This window comes from Bombina bombina, chromosome 5 (assembly GCF_027579735.1).
Source record: "Bombina bombina isolate aBomBom1 chromosome 5, aBomBom1.pri, whole genome shotgun sequence".
In the NCBI taxonomy this organism is placed as follows: Eukaryota; Metazoa; Chordata; class Amphibia; order Anura; family Bombinatoridae; genus Bombina; species Bombina bombina.
In genome coordinates this window covers 466,348,962-466,367,947 of record NC_069503.1, presented here as the reverse complement: position 1 = coordinate 466,367,947, position 18,986 = coordinate 466,348,962, and the positions used below count along the sequence as shown (strand labels likewise).

Genomic DNA, 18,986 nt, shown 5'->3' with positions numbered 1-18,986 from the left:
TGCCTCAATACAAAAAAAAAGCAGCTCAATCCTCCTTTTCCTACAGAGCACCACAATTATGGAACGACCTCCCGCACACTTTAAAACCTTCCCCAAGTCTAAAATCCTTTAAAAGATCCCTCTCTGCATATCTCAAAACAGAATGCACCTGTCATGGTTGATTTTTTATTTCCTACCTGTTCTATGTTAAATTCTGCATATGTTATGTATTAATATTGTTTTTCTATTATTGTACCCTATTGTATCAATGCCATGTTTTGTGGACCCAGGACATACTTGAAAACGAGAGAAATCTCAATGTATCCTTCCTGGTAAGATATTTTATAAATAAATAAATACATGTACAGGAATTCACAGAATATACGTACATGCATTTGTGATTGGTTGATGGCTGTCACTGTCATACTGTCGCCCCGCTCCTCCCAGCTGTTGCCATCACAGCATCTGGTTGTTGTGCGGCGCACAGTGGTGACATCATCACTGCGCACCATGATTGCTGCTCTGTTCATTTCCTGTACACCTGTGTCTCCACCTGGGCGTGAACCTGCCCCTATTAAAGGTAATTTCCTTCAATCTGTAAGTACCCTAGTATAGGTTTACCTCTGTGTACTCCTGGTGCTATTTTATGCTGTTTACTATTGTGCTTTACAGGACTGCCTGCTTGTTACTGAAACCTGCATTGCGATTGTACATTCTACTGCTTAACCCTTTTGGATACTCAGAAAGTTTGAACTGCCTGCTTGTTACTGCATCCTGAATTTCCTAGTGACCATTCCTTTGCTTAACCCTTTGATTCTCAGAAACATTGGACTGCCTCTTCACACTGAACCCTGCACTGCCTGGTGAGCATTTATTTGATTTTTGTGTTTCTCAGGGGCATAGTACTGTCTGCTTACTTCTAAACCCAACTCAAGCCTGTGGCCTGCTCCTCATTAACCCTTGCAGCTTGTGATGTTAACTGTTCCAGTACTTCCTCATTCCTTCTAACTGTTATACTCAGTTCTGGGATTTTTCCTTACCTTTCCACTTGATGCTGGGATAAGAAGACTATTGGCCAGGATTGGTCTGATAAGGAAATGGGCCGGCTACTAAGCCTAGATTCCTGCTTTTTCAAATAAAGATAGCAAGACAATGAAGAAAAATTGATAATAGGAGTAAATTAGAAAGTTGCTTAAAATTGCATGCTCTATCTGAATCATCAAAGAAAAAATGTAGGTTTAGTATCCCTTTAAAGGGACAGAGAGAAAAAGAAAATGATGTAATAGGTTGTCACAAATAAACAGCTGTGTCAAAAAATCCTCATAATAAACTAAAATGTCATTCTATAAACTTACACAGACTAAGCCCAAAATTTATAGTATTATAGTCTTGATTACTGGGTCCAAATAAGTTTTTTTCTGAGATCTAATGTAAATATGAGGACATATAAAATATAGGAAACAAGGAATAGCAAAATTACAATTATCAAAGAGACCTTTAAAATCAAGTAGAATACTTACTAGGAATACCAAAAAACAGAGAACGGTGTGACAAAACACACCAAAGTAGCGCCAATCCTATAAATACTAAAATAAAAAAAATATATATATATTCAAAACAAATATATAGTATAAAAAATGCACTCAAATAGTAAATTGTATGCAACTATTAAAAATACATAAACATTCAAGTCCAATATGTGCAAAAGGAAAAGAATGCACCAGAATCTGGCTTCTCCTCTTAGACAGGTGAATCCACAGACCTTGATTGTAAGTAGAAAATCTAAAAAACAGAGGAGAGGAGCGCAGACTCAAATGCAGGGTATAAAAAAGTTTAATATATGTCACACAGACAAATGGCAACTCACAAGAAGTCAAAGTAAAAATGGCATATCGCGTATCAAAAACACAAGATAACTTATCCCCTCAGCGTGTATGTCACCAGGACGGCTCCACCAAGAGATGCTGCTGTGTTCTTCCACCAACACCAGAACCAGGCTGGTAATGAATCGATTGGACAGTCTGTTTCCAAGATGTGATATATAATACAGTCATACACTGAGAGGGTAATAAGCTGACACTTACATAAGTATTGGAACCAAACAAATAGACAGTCTGATTCAATTACAGATCCTCGGCACACAAACCGCAAAGTTCCTAGCTGCAGACCCAGAACTAGGGCGGCCTCACAGGATCGATTGGCTGATAAAGTGGGCGGGTCTCTACGCATTTCGTCACAGCTACGTAGGGACTTTCTCAAGAGTGATGAACTCGGATACTGCAATGCTCTTAAATGGAGGTGTGTAATAACACTCCCACAAATACCACCAATGAGGGGAGACTGTAAGAGACTAATAGTAGCGTCAGAGAATGGCATAATCCGAGTATCGTAACTTAACAAGTTATTTCATGAATTTTACATAATGCATTGTTGTAAAAACAATAACGAATGCAGTGCAAACAGATATTGGACAAGTAAAATACAAATGGAAATTACATGATAATATACATGAAAAAATTACGATTATTCCATTAAAATTGATTTCTATTCTAAACAATAAATGAAATACTATCATAATACAAAATATAAAAACTTGCAACCCTAACTATAAACTCCATAGAAAAGACACACTAACTAATAAAAAACAGAATTTATGTTTACCTGATAAATTACTTTCTCCAACGGTGTGTCCGGTCCACGGCGTCATCCTTACTTGTGGGATATTCTCTTCCCCAACAGGAAATGGCAAAGAGCCCAGCAAAGCTGGTCACATGATCCCTCCTAGGCTCCGCCTACCCCAGTCATTCGACCGACGTTAAGGAGGAATATTTGCATAGGAGAAACCATATGGTACCGTGGTGACTGTAGTTAAAGAAAATAAATTATCAGACCTGATTAAAAAAACCAGGGCGGGCCGTGGACCGGACACACCGTTGGAGAAAGTAATTTATCAGGTAAACATAAATTCTGTTTTCTCCAACATAGGTGTGTCCGGTCCACAGCGTCATCCTTACTTGTGGGAACCAATACCAAAGCTTTAGGACACGGATGAAGGGAGGGAGCAAATCAGGTCACCTAAATGGAAGGCACCACGGCTTGCAAAACCTTTCTCCCAAAAATAGCCTCAGAAGAAGCAAAAGTATCAAACTTGTAAAATTTGGTAAAAGTGTGCAGTGAAGACCAAGTCGCTGCCCTACATATCTGATCAACAGAAGCCTCGTTCTTGAAGGCCCATGTGGAAGCCACAGCCCTAGTGGAATGAGCCGTGATTCTTTCGGGAGGCTGCCGTCCGGCAGTCTCGTAAGCCAATCTGATGATGCTTTTAATCCAAAAAGAGAGAGAGGTAGAAGTTGCTTTTTGACCTCTCCTTTTACCGGAATAAACAACAAACAAGGAAGATGTTTGTCTAAAATCCTTTGTAGCATCTAAATAGAATTTTAGAGCGCGAACAACATCCAAATTGTGCAACAAACGTTCCTTCTTTGAAACTGGTTTCGGACACAGAGAAGGTACGATAATCTCCTGGTTAATGTTTTTGTTAGAAACAACTTTTGGAAGAAAACCAGGTTTAGTACGTAAAACCACCTTATCTGCATGGAACACCAGATAAGGAGGAGAACACTGCAGAGCAGATAATTCTGAAACTCTTCTAGCAGAAGAAATTGCAACTAAAAACAAAACTTTCCAAGATAATAACTTAATATCAACGGAATGTAAGGGTTCAAACGGAACCCCCTGAAGAACTGAAAGAACTAAGTTGAGACTCCAAGGAGGAGTCAAAGGTTTGTAAACAGGCTTAATTCTAACCAGAGCCTGAACAAAGGCTTGAACATCTGGCACAGCTGCCAGCTTTTTGTGAAGTAACACCGACAAGGCAGAAATCTGTCCCTTCAGGGAACTAGCAGATAATCCTTTTTCCAATCCTTCTTGAAGGAAGGATAGAATCTTAGGAATCTTAACCTTGTCCCAAGGGAATCCTTTAGATTCACACCAACAGATATATTTTTTCCAAATTTTGTGGTAAATCTTTCTAGTTACAGGCTTTCTGGCCTGAACAAGAGTATCGATAACAGAATCTGAGAACCCTCGCTTCGATAAGATCAAGCGTTCAATCTCCAAGCAGTCAGCTGGAGTGAAACCAGATTCGGATGTTCGAACGGACCCTGAACAAGAAGGTCTCGTCTCAAAGGTAGCTTCCAAGGTGGAGCCGATGACATATTCACCAGATCTGCATACCAAGTCCTGCGTGGCCACGCAGGAGCTATCAAGATCACCGACGCCCTCTCCTGATTGATCCTGGCAACCAGCCTGGGGATGAGAGGAAACGGCGGGAACACATAAGCTAGTTTGAAGGTCCAAGGTGCTACTAGTGCATCCACTAGAGCCGCCTTGGGATCCCTGGATCTGGACCCGTAGCAAGGAACTTTGAAGTTCTGACGAGAGGCCATCAGATCCATGTCTGGAATGCCCCACAGCTGAGTGACTTGGGCAAAGATTTCCGGATGGAGTTCCCACTCCCCCGGATGCAATGTCTGACGACTCAGAAAATCCGCTTCCCAATTTTCCACTCCTGGGATGTGGATAGCAGACAGGTGGCAGGAGTGAGACTCCGCCCATAGAATGATTTTGGTCACTTCTTCCATCGCTAGGGAACTCCTTGTTCCCCCCTGATGGTTGATGTACGCAACAGTTGTCATGTTGTCTGATTGAAACCGTATGAACTTGGCCCTCGCTAGCTGAGGCCAAGCCTTGAGAGCATTGAATATCGCTCTCAGTTCCAGAATATTTATCGGTAGAAGAGATTCTTCCCGAGACCAAAGACCCTGAGCTTTCAGGGATCCCCAGACCGCGCCCCAGCCCATCAGACTGGCGTCGGTCGTGACGATGACCCACTCCGGTCTGCGGAATGTCATCCCTTGTGACAGGTTGTCCAGGGACAGCCACCAACGGAGTGAGTCTCTGGTCCTCTGATTTACTTGTATCTTCGGAGACAAGTCTGTATAGTCCCCATTCCACTGACTGAGCATGCACAGTTGTAATGGTCTTAGATGAATGCGCGCAAAAGGAACTATGTCCATTGCCGCTACCATCAAACCGATCACTTCCATGCACTGCGCTATGGAAGGAAGAGGAACGGAATGAAGTATCCGACAAGAGTCTAGAAGTTTTGTTTTTCTGGCCTCTGTCAGAAAAATCCTCATTTCTAAGGAGTCTATTATTGTTCCCAAGAAGGGAACCCTTGTTGACGGAGATAGAGAACTCTTTTCCACGTTCACTTTCCATCCGTGAGATCTGAGAAAGGCCAGGACAATGTCCGTGTGAGCCTTTGCTTGAGGAAGGGACGACGCTTGAATCAGAATGTCGTCCAAGTAAGGTACTACAGCAATGCCCCTTGGTCTTAGCACAGCTAGAAGGGACCCTAGTACCTTTGTGAAAATCCTTGGAGCAGTGGCTAATCCGAAAGGAAGCGCCACGAACTGGTAATGCTTGTCCAGGAATGCGAACCTTAGGAACCGATGATGTTCCTTGTGGATAGGAATATGTAGATACGCATCCTTTAAATCCACTGTGGTCATGAATTGACCTTCCTGGATGGAAGGAAGAATAGTTCGAATGGTTTCCATCTTGAACGATGGAACCTTGAGAAACTTGTTTAAGATCTTGAGATCTAAGATTGGTCTGAACGTTCCCTCTTTTTTGGGAACTATGAACAGATTGGAGTAGAACCCCATCCCTTGTTCTCTTAATGGAACAGGATGAATCACTCCCATTTTTAACAGGTCTTCTACACAATGTAAGAATGCCTGTCTTTTTACGTGGTCTGAAGACAACTGAGACCTGTGGAACCTCCCCCTTGGGGGAAGCCCCTTGAATTCCAGAAGATAACCTTGGGAGACTATTTCTAGCGCCCAAGGATCCAGAACATCTCTTGCCCAAGCCTGAGCGAAGAGAGAGAGTCTGCCCCCCACCAGATCCGGTCCCGGATCGGGGGCCAACATTTCATGCTGTCTTGGTAGCAGTGGCAGGTTTCTTGGCCTGCTTTCCCTTGTTCCAGCCTTGCATTGGTCTCCAAGCTGGCTTGGCTTGAGAAGTATTACCCTCTTGCTTAGAGGACGTAGCACTTTGGGCTGGTCCATTTCTACGAAAGGGACGAAAATTAGGTTTATTTTTTGCCTTGAAAGGCCGATCCTGAGGAAGGGCGTGGCCCTTACCCCCAGTGATATCAGAGATAATCTCTTTCAAGTCAGGGCCAAACAGCGTTTTCCCCTTGAAAGGAATGTTAAGTAGCTTGTTCTTGGAAGACGCATCAGCTGACCAAGATTTCAACCAAAGCGCTCTGCGCGCCACAATAGCAAACCCAGAATTCTTAGCCGCTAACCTAGCCAATTGCAAAGTGGCGTCTAGGGTGAAAGAATTAGCCAATTTGAGAGCATTGATTCTGTCCATAATCTCCTCATAAGGAGGAGAATCACTATCGACCGCCTTTATCAGCTCATCGAACCAGAAACATGCGGCTGTAGCTACAGGGACAATGCATGAAATTGGTTGTAGAAGGTAACCCTGCTGAACAAACATCTTTTTAAGTAAACCTTCTAATTTTTTATCCATAGGATCTTTGAAAGCACAACTATCCTCTATGGGTATAGTGGTGCGTTTGTTTAAAGTGGAAACCGCTCCCTCGACCTTGGGGACTGTCTGCCATAAGTCCTTTCTGGGGTCAACCATAGGAAACAATTTTTTAAATATGGGGGGAGGGACGAAAGGAATACCGGGCCTTTCCCATTCTTTATTAACAATGTCCGCCACCCGCTTGGGTATAGGAAAAGCTTCTGGGAGCCCCGGGACCTCTAGGAACTTGTCCATTTTACATAGTTTCTCTGGGATGACCAACTTGTCACAATCATCCAGAGTGGATAATACCTCCTGAAGCAGAATGCGGAGATGTTCCAACTTAAATTTAAACGTAATCACATCAGGTTCAGCTTGTTGAGAAATGTTCCCTGAATCAGTAATCTCTCCCTCAGACAAAACCTCCCTGGCCCCATCAGACTGGGTTAGGGGCCCTTCAGAACCATTATTATCAGCGTCGTCATGCTCTTCAGTATCTAAAACAGAGCAGTCGCGCTTACGCTGATAAGTGTTCATTTTGGCTAAAATGTTTTTGACAGAATTATCCATTACAGCCGTTAATTGTTGCATAGTAAGGAGTATTGGCGCGCTAGATGTACTAGGGGCCTCCTGAGTGGGCAAGACTCGTGTAGACGAAGGAGGGAATGATGCAGTACCATGCTTACTCCCCTCACTTGAGGAATCATCTTGGGCATCATTGTCATTGTCACATAAATCACATTTATTTAAATGAATGGGAATTCTGGCTTCCCCACATTCAGAACACAGTCTATCTGGTAGTTCAGACATGTTAAACAGGCATAAACTTGATAACAAAGTACAAAAAACGTTTTAAAATAAAACCGTTACTGTCACTTTAAATTTTAAACTGAACACACTTTATTACTGCAATTGCGAAAAAACATGAAGGAATTGTTCAAAATTCACCAAATTTTCACCACAGTGTCTTAAAGCCTTAAAAGTATTGCACACCAAATTTGGAAGCTTTAACCCTTAAAATAACGGAACCGGAGCCGTTTTTAACTTTAACCCCTTTACAGTCCCTGGTATCTGCTTTGCTGAGACCCAACCAAGCCCAAAGGGGAATACGATACCAAATGACGCCTTCAGAAAGTCTTTTCTAAGTATCAGAGCTCCTCTCACATGCGACTGCATGTCATGCCTCTCAAAAACAAGTGCGCAACACCGGCGCGAAAATGAGGCTCTGCCTATGATTTGGGAAAGCCCCTAAAGAATAAGGTGTCTAAAACAGTGCCTGCCGATATTATTATATCAAAATACCCAGAATAAATGATTCCTCAAGGCTAAATATGTGTTAATAATGAATCGATTTAGCCCAGAAAAAGTCTACAGTCTTAATAAGCCCTTGTGAAGCCCTTATTTACGATCTTAATAAACATGGCTTACCGGATCCCATAGGGAAAATGACAGCTTCCAGCATTACATCGTCTTGTTAGAATGTGTCATACCTCAAGCAGCAAGAGACTGCTCACTGTTCCCCCAACTGAAGTTAATTGCTCTCAACAGTCCTGTGTGGAACAGCCATGGATTTTAGTGACGGTTGCTAAAATCATTTTCCTCATACAAACAGAAATCTTCATCTCTTTTCTGTTTCTGAGTAAATAGTACATACCAGCACTATTTCAAAATAACAAACTCTTGATTGAATAATAAAAACTACAGTTAAACACTAAAAAACTCTAAGCCATCTCCGTGGAGATGTTGCCTGTACAACGGCAAAGAGAATGACTGGGGTAGGCGGAGCCTAGGAGGGATCATGTGACCAGCTTTGCTGGGCTCTTTGCCATTTCCTGTTGGGGAAGAGAATATCCCACAAGTAAGGATGACGCCGTGGACCGGACACACCTATGTTGGAGAAAACATATTAAATTTATAAATACATATAAATAGTTAAAACTTATCTTGTTCATAAATATTAATAACACCTTATACATATAATTGATGAAAGGGGGAAATCTCTATTAACTAAATTCATATCATTGACAATAAAATTGATTCAAATTTTTAAAAAAAAATAAAAAATCTGATATTTTGACAGGTAATTTATCGCAAAAACAACTATAGAAAGGCTTGAAGATCAATCTCTATGTTTAACCCGTTGGGTTCCAAACAATTGAGAGTCCTAATCCAGAATGTTTCTCTCCTTCTGAGTCTCAATAATCTATTAGTGTCCCACACACAAGGTATAACCCGTTCTACAATTTTAACAATAAGGTCGGAAGGGTTTTGGTCATGGTGAGTCTTAAAGTGACGAGAAACACTATGATTATCAAAACCTGATTCTATATTTTTCACATGCTCCCTTATCCTGTACTTAATTTTTCGCTTTGTGCGCCCGATGTAGATTAACCCACATTTGCAGACCAGTTGATAAATCACGTATGTTGTGTGGCAAGTGCACCTATCTTTACACGGATATTTTTTAGTTCCATTAAAATTTAAAAAGTGGGTAGTATTAAAATCTATCAGAGGGCATAATACACAGTCGGATGTTTTACAAGGATATAGGCCATTTTTCCCCCCACACCAATTACTGATTGATCCAAAATTCTTGTTTATATTTCTTAACTTCGTTGGGGCAATATAATTCTTAATATCTTTGTTCTTCTTAAAGATAACATTGGGTTTGTCTCCTAAAATCTGATTAAGTACAGGATCAAGTTTGAGAACCTTCCAATGTTTCTTTAAAATATTTTGGATCTTAAAATGTTGATTGTTGTACTGTGTAACGAATTTAGAACAATTTTTTCTATCTTTTTGAAAATTATTATTATGATTGTGGGTATTATTTATAAGGGAAGTTCTGTCCATCATGTCCACCCTTTTCTTGCTTTCTTCTAAAAGCTTAATGTTATAACATTTCTCTTTAAATTTGTCCATGAGGATGTCAGACTCTTTATTAAAATCGTCCATCTTTGTACAATTGCGCCTGATTCTTTGAAACTGGCCTAGGGGGATATTTTGTTTCCACTGTCTAAGGTGACCACTTCTAACATTCAGAAGGTCAAAATATCAGATTTTTTAATTTTTAAAAAATTTTTGAATCAATTTTATTGTCAATGATATGAATTTAGTTAATAGAGATTTCCCCCTTTCATCAATTATATGTATAAGGTGTTATTATTAATATTTATGAACAAGATAAGTTTTAACTATTTATATGTATTTATTAATTTAATATGTTTTTTATTAGTTAGTGTGTCTTTTCTATGGAGTTTATAGTTAGGGTTGCAAGTTTTTATATTATGTATTATGATAGTATTTCATTTATTGTTTAGAATAGAAATCAATTTTAATGGATTAATCGTAATTTTTTCATGTATATTATCATGTAATTTCCATTTGTATTTTACTTGTCCAATATCTGTTTGCACTGCATTCGTCTTTGTTTTTGCAACAATGCATAATGTAAGATTCATGAAATAACTTGTTAAGCTACGATACTCGGATTATGCCATTCTCTGACGCTACTATTAGTCTCTTACAGTCTCCCCTCATTGGTGGTATTTGTGGGAGTGTTATTACACATCTCCATTTAAGAGCATTGCAGTATCCGAGTTCATCACTCTTGAGAAAGTCCCTACGTAGCTGGGACGAAACGCGTAGAGACCGCCTACTTTATCAGCCAATCAATCCTGTGAGGCCGCCCTAGTTCTGGGTCTGCAGCTAGGAACTTTGCGGTTTGTGTGCCGAGGATCTGTAATTGAATCAGACTGTCTATTTGTTTGCTTCCAATACTTATGTAAGTGTCAGCTTATTACCCTCTCAGTGTATGACTGTATTATATATCACATCTTGGAACAGACTGTCCAATCGATTCATTACCAGCCTGGTTCTGGTGTTGGTGGAAGAACACAGCAGCATCTCTTGGTGGAGCCGTCCTGGAGACATACACGCTGAGGGGATAAGTTATCTTGTGTTTTTGATACGCGATATGCCGTTTTTACTTTAACTTCTTGTGAGTTGCCATTTGTCTGTGTGACATATATTAAACTTTTTTATACCCTGCATTTGAGTCTGCGCTCCTCTCCTCTGTTTTTTAGATTTTCTACTTACTAGGAATACAAACATATACCTTATAACAAGCATTATCATACACAGCTTAGCGTACTATGCATGCCAACAATCCACTGAACTTCCACCGTCCTAAATCGCTCCCTTAACATAGCACAATATAGCTTCTCCTTTCTGATATCACCTTCATCTTTCACACGTTTACTCTCCTTACTATAATATACGCTGTTGTTACTGGACTAAAAAAAATCTAGACCTGTGCCTATAATCCCACTGCATGATTTGCCTCTATCCTATTGTCATGCACTAAGGTTCACAAGAAGGGGAGGAGCTAAGGAAAGAGAGGCTGGTCTGGATAAGCAGTGAGACCGGATGTTGTGTGTCTTGTGAATCCTCTGCCATCCACACACTGGAACAGGTGTTTCTGCTCTTTCACTTTGCACAGATTATTGTGGTGGTTATATGTGTTTAAGATTTCAATAAATGTATTCTTAAAGACTGAGTTTGGAGCATACTGGGTGCCTGGCCGTTTAAAATCAAGTGAGGAAGCGTTATTGTGAAACGCACGTCAGGGGTTCTTAGGAGAAGCTCTTTCTCTCCTTTTTAAACTGCTTACCTTCACTATGATAATTTAATATCTATTTTTTTCTGTGTGGGGGAATAATTAAGTATCTCTCATTTATCTGCAGCGAGACTTGTAGTGTAACATTAACAGTAAATATGGCTCCCAGATTGTAAGAGCCTAGTTTATATTAGTCATCAAGCTGCTGTAATGACCATAATAGTGATAAATTGTAATACCCACTACAGAATATGATGTTACTATGAATATTTATAGTGTCCAGGTTTAAGTGTTTTTAACTGTGTGGCTGGTATGACTGTTTGTTTACTTAATATATATCAGGTGTACATGGGGTTATGTCAGTTTTCAGATTTATAATTCATGATACATTCTTTCATAAGACAGCAAAGTGTGATTTAAAGACAGGGGTTAGCACTACTTTTTCTATTTCTATGTCTATTTACAATTATTTATTAAAACCAAGTGAGAGCTGATCTTAAAGTTACTGTAGCTCTTGTTATGTGAGGAGTCGGTTGGCAGTTTAATTATTCTAGCAATTATTTACAGAATTACATTATTGTTTTTTGTTTCTCTTTTGAGACACAAAGACATTTCTTCATAAATTACATTACACAAACAAAGTTGAAACTTAACAGGAATATCACAGTGTATCCTTTTTGTTAAACCTTTTTTCACTTTATTTTTAAGATTTGTATATCTTTCAATGATTATATATGTATTTAATCACACTATTGTGAGCCAGATGAACATCCGGTAATCGAATGATAAAATAAGTAAATTAAAAAACATTTATCTGAACCATGAAAGTTTAATTAGGACATTTATATCCTTTTAAGAGAGATAGGCACTTCTATATTTACCAAAAGCCAACTCAAGGAGCAGCCCGATTTGAGCCTATCAGTATTTAGGCTGTATTGTTGGAACCCGTTGGTGCTTCGTCACTAAAATATCCTTTGGAAACGGCTGACAAACTGACAGAAGGACAGATTGCAAGTTCGAAAAAAAAATTCTCACTATTTGATTGAACGATGGAGAAAGCACTATCACTCCTAAAGAACTTGGGACAGTTATGGAATTGCCTGGTCAGATCCCAACAGAAGCAGAGTTGCAGGATATATTCAATAAAGTAGATGCTGATGGAAATGAAAGTATTTACTTTCTAGAATTTTTTACTCTGATAGCTAGAAAAAAATGAAAGATACAGATAGCGAAGAGGAGATCAGGGGCTCCATTACATATGCAGCGTCACCCGCAAAATCCTCCGCCGCCGGATTTTATGTGATTTTGGTATTACATATACGGCGTAGCATACAAGTTACATGCGTATATTTCACCCTTCGGCCGTATTTTTTTTACCCATAGACTAACTTAGAACAGCCGCGCAATTTGGTATCCAATATACAGCGTAAGGATTACGTACGCAGAATTCAGAAAATCTACTCCATTCTCATCTCACCACAAATTGCAGGCGCAGTAACCCTTGCACTGACTAAAAAAGCAACATAACTCCCTGAAGGCCTAACAAACGCATGCGCAATCACATACATATCAGCCGCAAATCTCTTCTAAGCATTTATTAGTCTTGCCCCTGCAAGTGTGTCAAACCAATCACAAACAGCACAACCTGTCACCTGCAGCCTTAAAACACCTGTCAATGCACACCCTCATTAGCCACCATGTTTCCCCTGCTTTATCTACAATATCTAGAGAGACAGCATCGTGGGGCACAAGGGGTGCTGGAAGCCCTACAAGCCCCTGTTGTGGAGGATATACCTGCTGCTGCTGGGGAGGATATACCTGCTGCTGCTGTGGAGGATATACCTGCTGCTGATATAGTTGCTGCTGAGGTCCCTCGTCATGGTGCTGTAGCCGTCCCTGATCCTGCTGCTGCTGTCCCTGCTCCTCCTGCTGCTGTCCCTGTTCCTGCCCCTGCTGCTGTTGTTGCTGCAGCTGATCATAGGCCAGCAGGGCCTATAAGACGTCGGCATCAGCAGAGGGAAAGAGCAAGGGCACCAAGGATACACAGGGTTAGGGTCACCCTGTTTGGAATGACAGAAGGGGAGGTCAGGGAAAAGTATTGCTTTACTTCTGCAAGCCTCATTGACCTATATGAGGTCTTGAAGGATGATATTGACCCTCAAGCGAATAGGAACCAAGCTCTGACTGGTATGCAGAAGCTGTTGTGTGTTGTGCACTTCCTGGCATCAGGCTCATTACAGTCAAAAGAGGGCCTTGTGTCTGGCCTAGCGCAGTCCACCTTCTCCAGGCTCCTAGGGGAGGTTTTGACTGCTCTGGATAACCAGACACAGCGATACATTCATTTCCCCCGTACACCCCAGGAATGGAACAGTCTTAAACAAGGCTTCTATCGACTGGGGGGTATTCCCAATGTCATGGGGGCAATTGATTGAACACATGTGCGTATCGTGGCCCCACATGACGAGCCATTCCTCTTTATTAACAGGAAAGGGTTTTACTCCTTGAATTGCCAGATGGTCTGTGATACCACTCTGAAATTCACACATGTGTATGCAGGCTTTCCAGGGAGTGCCCATGATTCCTACATCCTGCGCCAAACCTCCTTATTCCAGCTTTTTGATTCTGGAACACTCTCGGGAGGTTGGCTGCTTGGTGAGTATGCACTACCTTCATTCTGTCTGTATTTTTCTACTAAAGGGACACTAAACACAAAATAATTATGTCATGTTTCAGATAGAGAATACAATGTTAAACAAGATTACAATTTACTTCTATTATCTAATTTGATTCATTCTTTAGATATCCTTTGTTGAAGAAATAGATGAGCCAATCACATGAGGCATCTATGTGCAGCCACCAATCAGCAGCTACTGAGCATATCTAATATGCTTGTCAGCAGGTGATATCAAGAGAATCAAGCAAATTACATAATAGAAGTAAATTATAAAGTTGAATAAAATTGCAGGTTCTTTCTAACTCATGAAAGAAGAAATGTGTGTTTCATGTCCTTTAAAGGGACAGTATACTATAAATAGTTTTTCACTTAAAAGGACATTTTCTTAAAATGGCATGTTCTATCAGAATCATGAAAATAGAATTTTGTCTAGACTAATCCTGGCATAAAAGTATATTGCTTACAATGCACCAATTTAATGTTTTTGAAAAATATATATTTTAAATTAAATCCATGTTATGTCTCTTTAAGCACATGATGAACCTGTAGTAATCAGAATACATATGTTACATGACAGGTGACGCAGGCTACGGCTGCAGACCATGGCTGTTAACCCCCTTGGCACACCCCCTTACAGAGCCACAACTCAGGTACCAGGAGGCCCACATACGTACCTGAAATGTAATAGAAAGAAGCTTTGGCCTAATTAAAACCAGATTCAGGTATCTGGATTTGACAGGCGGAGCTTTACAGTATAACCCCAACAAAGTGTGTTCCATTGTCAATGCATGTTGTATTCTCTACATAACATTGCTGTGGACACACGTATATTGGGGGGCATAGAACCAGACCAAGATCAGCAGCTGGTTCCTGTACCTGAGGATGTGGACAGGAGGACACTAAGGGGGAATGAAGTGAGGGACTTTGTATGCTCTCGGTGCTTGTTATGAGCCTCCTCTGGAGTGCAATGTATTCCTCACCCAGGGGAGAATACAATGCATCCACAGGCTCTTGAGCAGCAGGGTTTCTAGTTGCTTGAAGTGCAGGGTCACCTGCATCTGCTGGTTCTGGTGGGGCATGTTCAGCTGCATCTGCTGGTTCTGGTGGGGCAGGTTCAGCTGCATCTGATGTTTCTAGTGGGGCAGGTTCAGCTGCATCTGATAGTGCTTGAGTAGTTTTTGCTATATTTTCATCTGCAGATGGTGGAGCTCGCCCAAGTGATGGTGGAACTCGCCCAAGTGATGAGGATGGTGGAGCTCGCCCAAGTGATGAGGATGGTGGAACTCGCCCAAGTGATGAGGATGGTGGAACTCGCCCAAGTGAAGAGGATGGTGGAGCTCTCAGGGTGGATTGATAGTCCCACTGATGACCAGTGTGTGACCACTCAGCCTTTCCAATTGGCACTTCTTGTGACATAGTTTGTGGGTAAAAGCCATGACTGCCATGAGATTGTGTTGGGGGGGGGGGGGTAAATACATGGACCCTTTGTGGCTGTCTTGGCTCCCCCTCAAAGCCAAAAGAAGAATATTCCTCTGGCCAGGAATCTTGCCAGGGGTCATATGGCAATGGTGGTGGCATCACTCCCGGGTCCTCAACTGAAGCCATCCAACCATGCTCAAGCCTGGGAGCAAACTGTTCGTGTGGTTGCCTGAAGACTGGTGGTGGTGACATGGCTGTTTGTATCCTCGTGACAGGAGGTTCTGTGGAGGAGTCAAATGATGAGAGGGATTAGTACAGTCAGATAATGTCCATGTGGGCATACAATGTACATTGATACATGCTAGGGCCTATACTGATTCTCATGTCAAACTCTATAACATGCATGTGCACATTATGATTTGTTCTATGAGGGATTTGAATATGCACAGTATACAGGTATGTGTTTCATATAATAGTTATGTGTACATGTCAATAATGGAAAAAATGTGTTCTTTAAGTGACACTATGGTCACAAAATTTACTTTAGCCTGATGTAGACACAGAACCTGCTTTATTGAACTAAAAGTATTGTGATGGCTATAGTGTCCATTTACTGAAAACTTTACATGTGGCTTGTGGCCTGTGTTACTCTGAGACATGTTAGTATTGCACTGTTCAACCTTTGTTAGTAGGCCAAATACCATGCTCCTCATTGTGTACATGAATGTGTGATATTAAAGGATGTTATATCTCAAATACATATAATACTGGTGTGTGGGATGTTACTCACCAGCATGATGTGATGTGGTTGCAGCCCCTGAGTCACGAGCCCCACGAAGTCCACGGACTGCTTTGGTACTCAGGGACCTGCGTATCATATCCTGCCAGGTGTTATACTCAATATCCAGGGATGGACCACCGCCTGTTCCCCTCTGGTGCATAGCTTCCTGCCCCATCTTTTCTTTGACCCGCCTCTTGCAGTCATTCCACCGCTTTTTCAGGCCCTCAACAGTCCTCCTCTGCAGGGCCACACTGTTGACGGCATCCTCTACTGCCAACCATGCCGTTTTTAGCTTTTTGGCAATGCCTTTGCCCTTCTCCTGCCCGAAGAGGGCACTGTAATTGTCCATGATGGCCTGGACAAGGGCAACATTTTCATCAAATGAGAATTTGGGATATCTCAGCCTCTCATCCTCCATGGACACTTGGCTTCCTCCCTGTGATGTCCCTGGTGTGGGTTCCTCCCTACCCTCTCCCTCCTCCCCCCTTCTGTCCCCATGTGCACCCTCTGTCCCTCTCCTAGATGTGCCTGCTCTCTGGGGCTCTTGGGCATCTACCCTCCCATCATCCCTTCTGGCTCTCCCTCTCCCCACTCCACATACTCCCTGACGGGGGGGCCCACTGCTACTCCTGTCCTCTCCTATACTCCTCTCCCTGCCACTCCTCTCCCCTCCTCCCTGCCATCCTCACACTAAATCACACTACACACACTCACACTCTCTTCCAGTTCAATCACAACCAAACACTCAGCCTATCACACTGTAAAATTCAAATAAAATGTGTGAGGTGTTAGAAAAAAAAAGTAAGGTGTATTTATATATGTATGTATGCAATGTGTGCAATATGTAAGAATATGTGTAAGTGTACAAGCTTACTCAACAACAATGTGACCTAACTAACTCCTCTGTTTGCGCCTCTCTCTCTACTCTGACTAATCCTCCACTTCAGTGTAGTGTGCTGTAGCTCAACGAACAATCCAAACACACTGAAGAAAATGGCGGCTGCGCATGGGTTTATATATGAATTTTGAATAGCGTAATTACGTGTCGCATTTTTATATAAAATCGCGGTTCATTTTTACAAGTGTTAGCCTAATTTGCATAAAACTACTCTTTATTGACACTTTCCGTGGACAAAATACTGGCGTAAGTTACTTATGACGACTGAAATGTGTATTTACGCACATTTCAGAATATCGCCAGTTTGTCCTACTTACGTCAGTTTAGCATCTAACGGTGCAGTATATGTAAAACCCCGATGTGCAAGGTGAAATTACGTGCGGCGCTGGTTTCCACGGTTGCGCCGAAGCCTGCGCCGTATATTTAATCGCGCCCCAGAGAAGCATGCTGTGTGTTTGACCATATGGAAATGGCTATATAAGTGCAGCATAACTTTGCCATTTAAAGACCAACCTGGGGGAGAAGTTAACAGTTGTTGAGAGGTTGATAAAATGATCGGGGAAGCAGATATTGATAGAGATGGACAAGTGAATTACGAAGAGTTCGTACAAACAATGACAGCAAAGTGAAGACTATACAGAATGTGTTTAATTTTCTCTTATAAAGACCTTTCTTTGTTTGCAACTTATCTGTAAAAAGCCACCTTAATGTCAAAATGCATGTACAGAAATTTAAAAATCCATCCATGTTCCCTTCTCTTTTTTGTATATATTTTTTTTTTACGGTCGTTGGTCAAGTAAAGAAATGTTGCATGCAGCTTACTTTGAATTATTTGAAAGTCCTCTGCAAATAAGTGGTACATTTTATTTTATTTATCAAAGGGTGGTTTAAACACTTTTTCCTTTTCATATAGTGTGGACTCATTGGCCAGATCAGTATAGAAAATGAAAGGGATAGGAAACCCCCAGATTTGTATTAACTCTTTAAAAAGTCTATATATAATAAACATTTGTAATGTTTTCCTTTTCTTGTAATTTTGATTAGAAAAATAATATTGTGACAAACCCATTGCTAGACTCATTATGCGGGCCCTATAGCAATGTTCTACCTACAGTAGATAGAAACATAATGGCGGCCCGCATGCGCATTAAAATGATTTTCTGGTTAACACACATGCAGACTTATCCCCCTCTATCCTCTCTCCTGCAGCGTGCCAGATGCAGGGCAAACACGTGGATCATGGCATCAAAGCTGGAGGGAGTGGCGCACCAGTGCGCTGAAATTCCAGGGACAGCAGATGTAGCAAAGAAAGGAGCAGCAACAATTTTAGCAAGATCTTCTAGGTAAGTGTACAAAGTACCCTTAGACTAATGAGCATATTAAATACTATATCTATGCGATGAATAGGAAATCCAAATATGGCAGCTGAGCGTTTCTGACAGTAGTACGCATGCGATTATCTCATGAAGCAAGTGGGCATGCGAAGCAGACTTAAATGACATAATAAAAATGTTAAAATTAACAAGCCCAGCCACTTTGCCATTGGCTGGGGAGGGCAGTAGCAAAATTTACATAACCTATACCTCCTTTTATGGGCGGTCGTTACTGCTTCTTTTGTGAACATTTTAACTAAATTAAATTTGGGTTGCACTAACTCCAAACCGATGTTAGAATGTCTCATTCACTTTATTTTTCTATTAGCTCTTGTCTCGCATATGGAACATTATTATTTTCTTATTACTTGCTACTGTGAAGGGCCTACATTATCTTTATTGTGCAGCAATTTGCAGGCCTCTTCCAACTTTTTTCTCTTTTTGTTTAGCTACTTTCCAGAAAAAAAAAATGCTTTATGGCACAACTTGCCTCAAATTCATTCCAAGTTCTATATTTGTTTTCCAATAAAAACTAATTAATACAAAAAAATGCCAACTCAAGGAGCCTTCATCAAGTAAACAACAGGTTTTAGCTTTTACAAATATGAGTTTTAAATTAATTTATTAGATTTGCG

At 41.1% G+C, this 18,986-nt stretch overlaps 1 protein-coding gene and 1 pseudogene across 1 annotated transcript in view; one reads left to right on the top strand and one right to left on the bottom strand.

The window, feature by feature from the left end:
* ULK4 (unc-51 like kinase 4) overlaps nucleotides 1–18,986 on the bottom strand; it is a 1,503,227-nt gene that overhangs the window by 90,679 nt on the left and 1,393,562 nt on the right. The window lies entirely within an intron of this gene.
* LOC128659654 (calmodulin-like) lies at nucleotides 388–17,607 on the top strand (annotated as a pseudogene).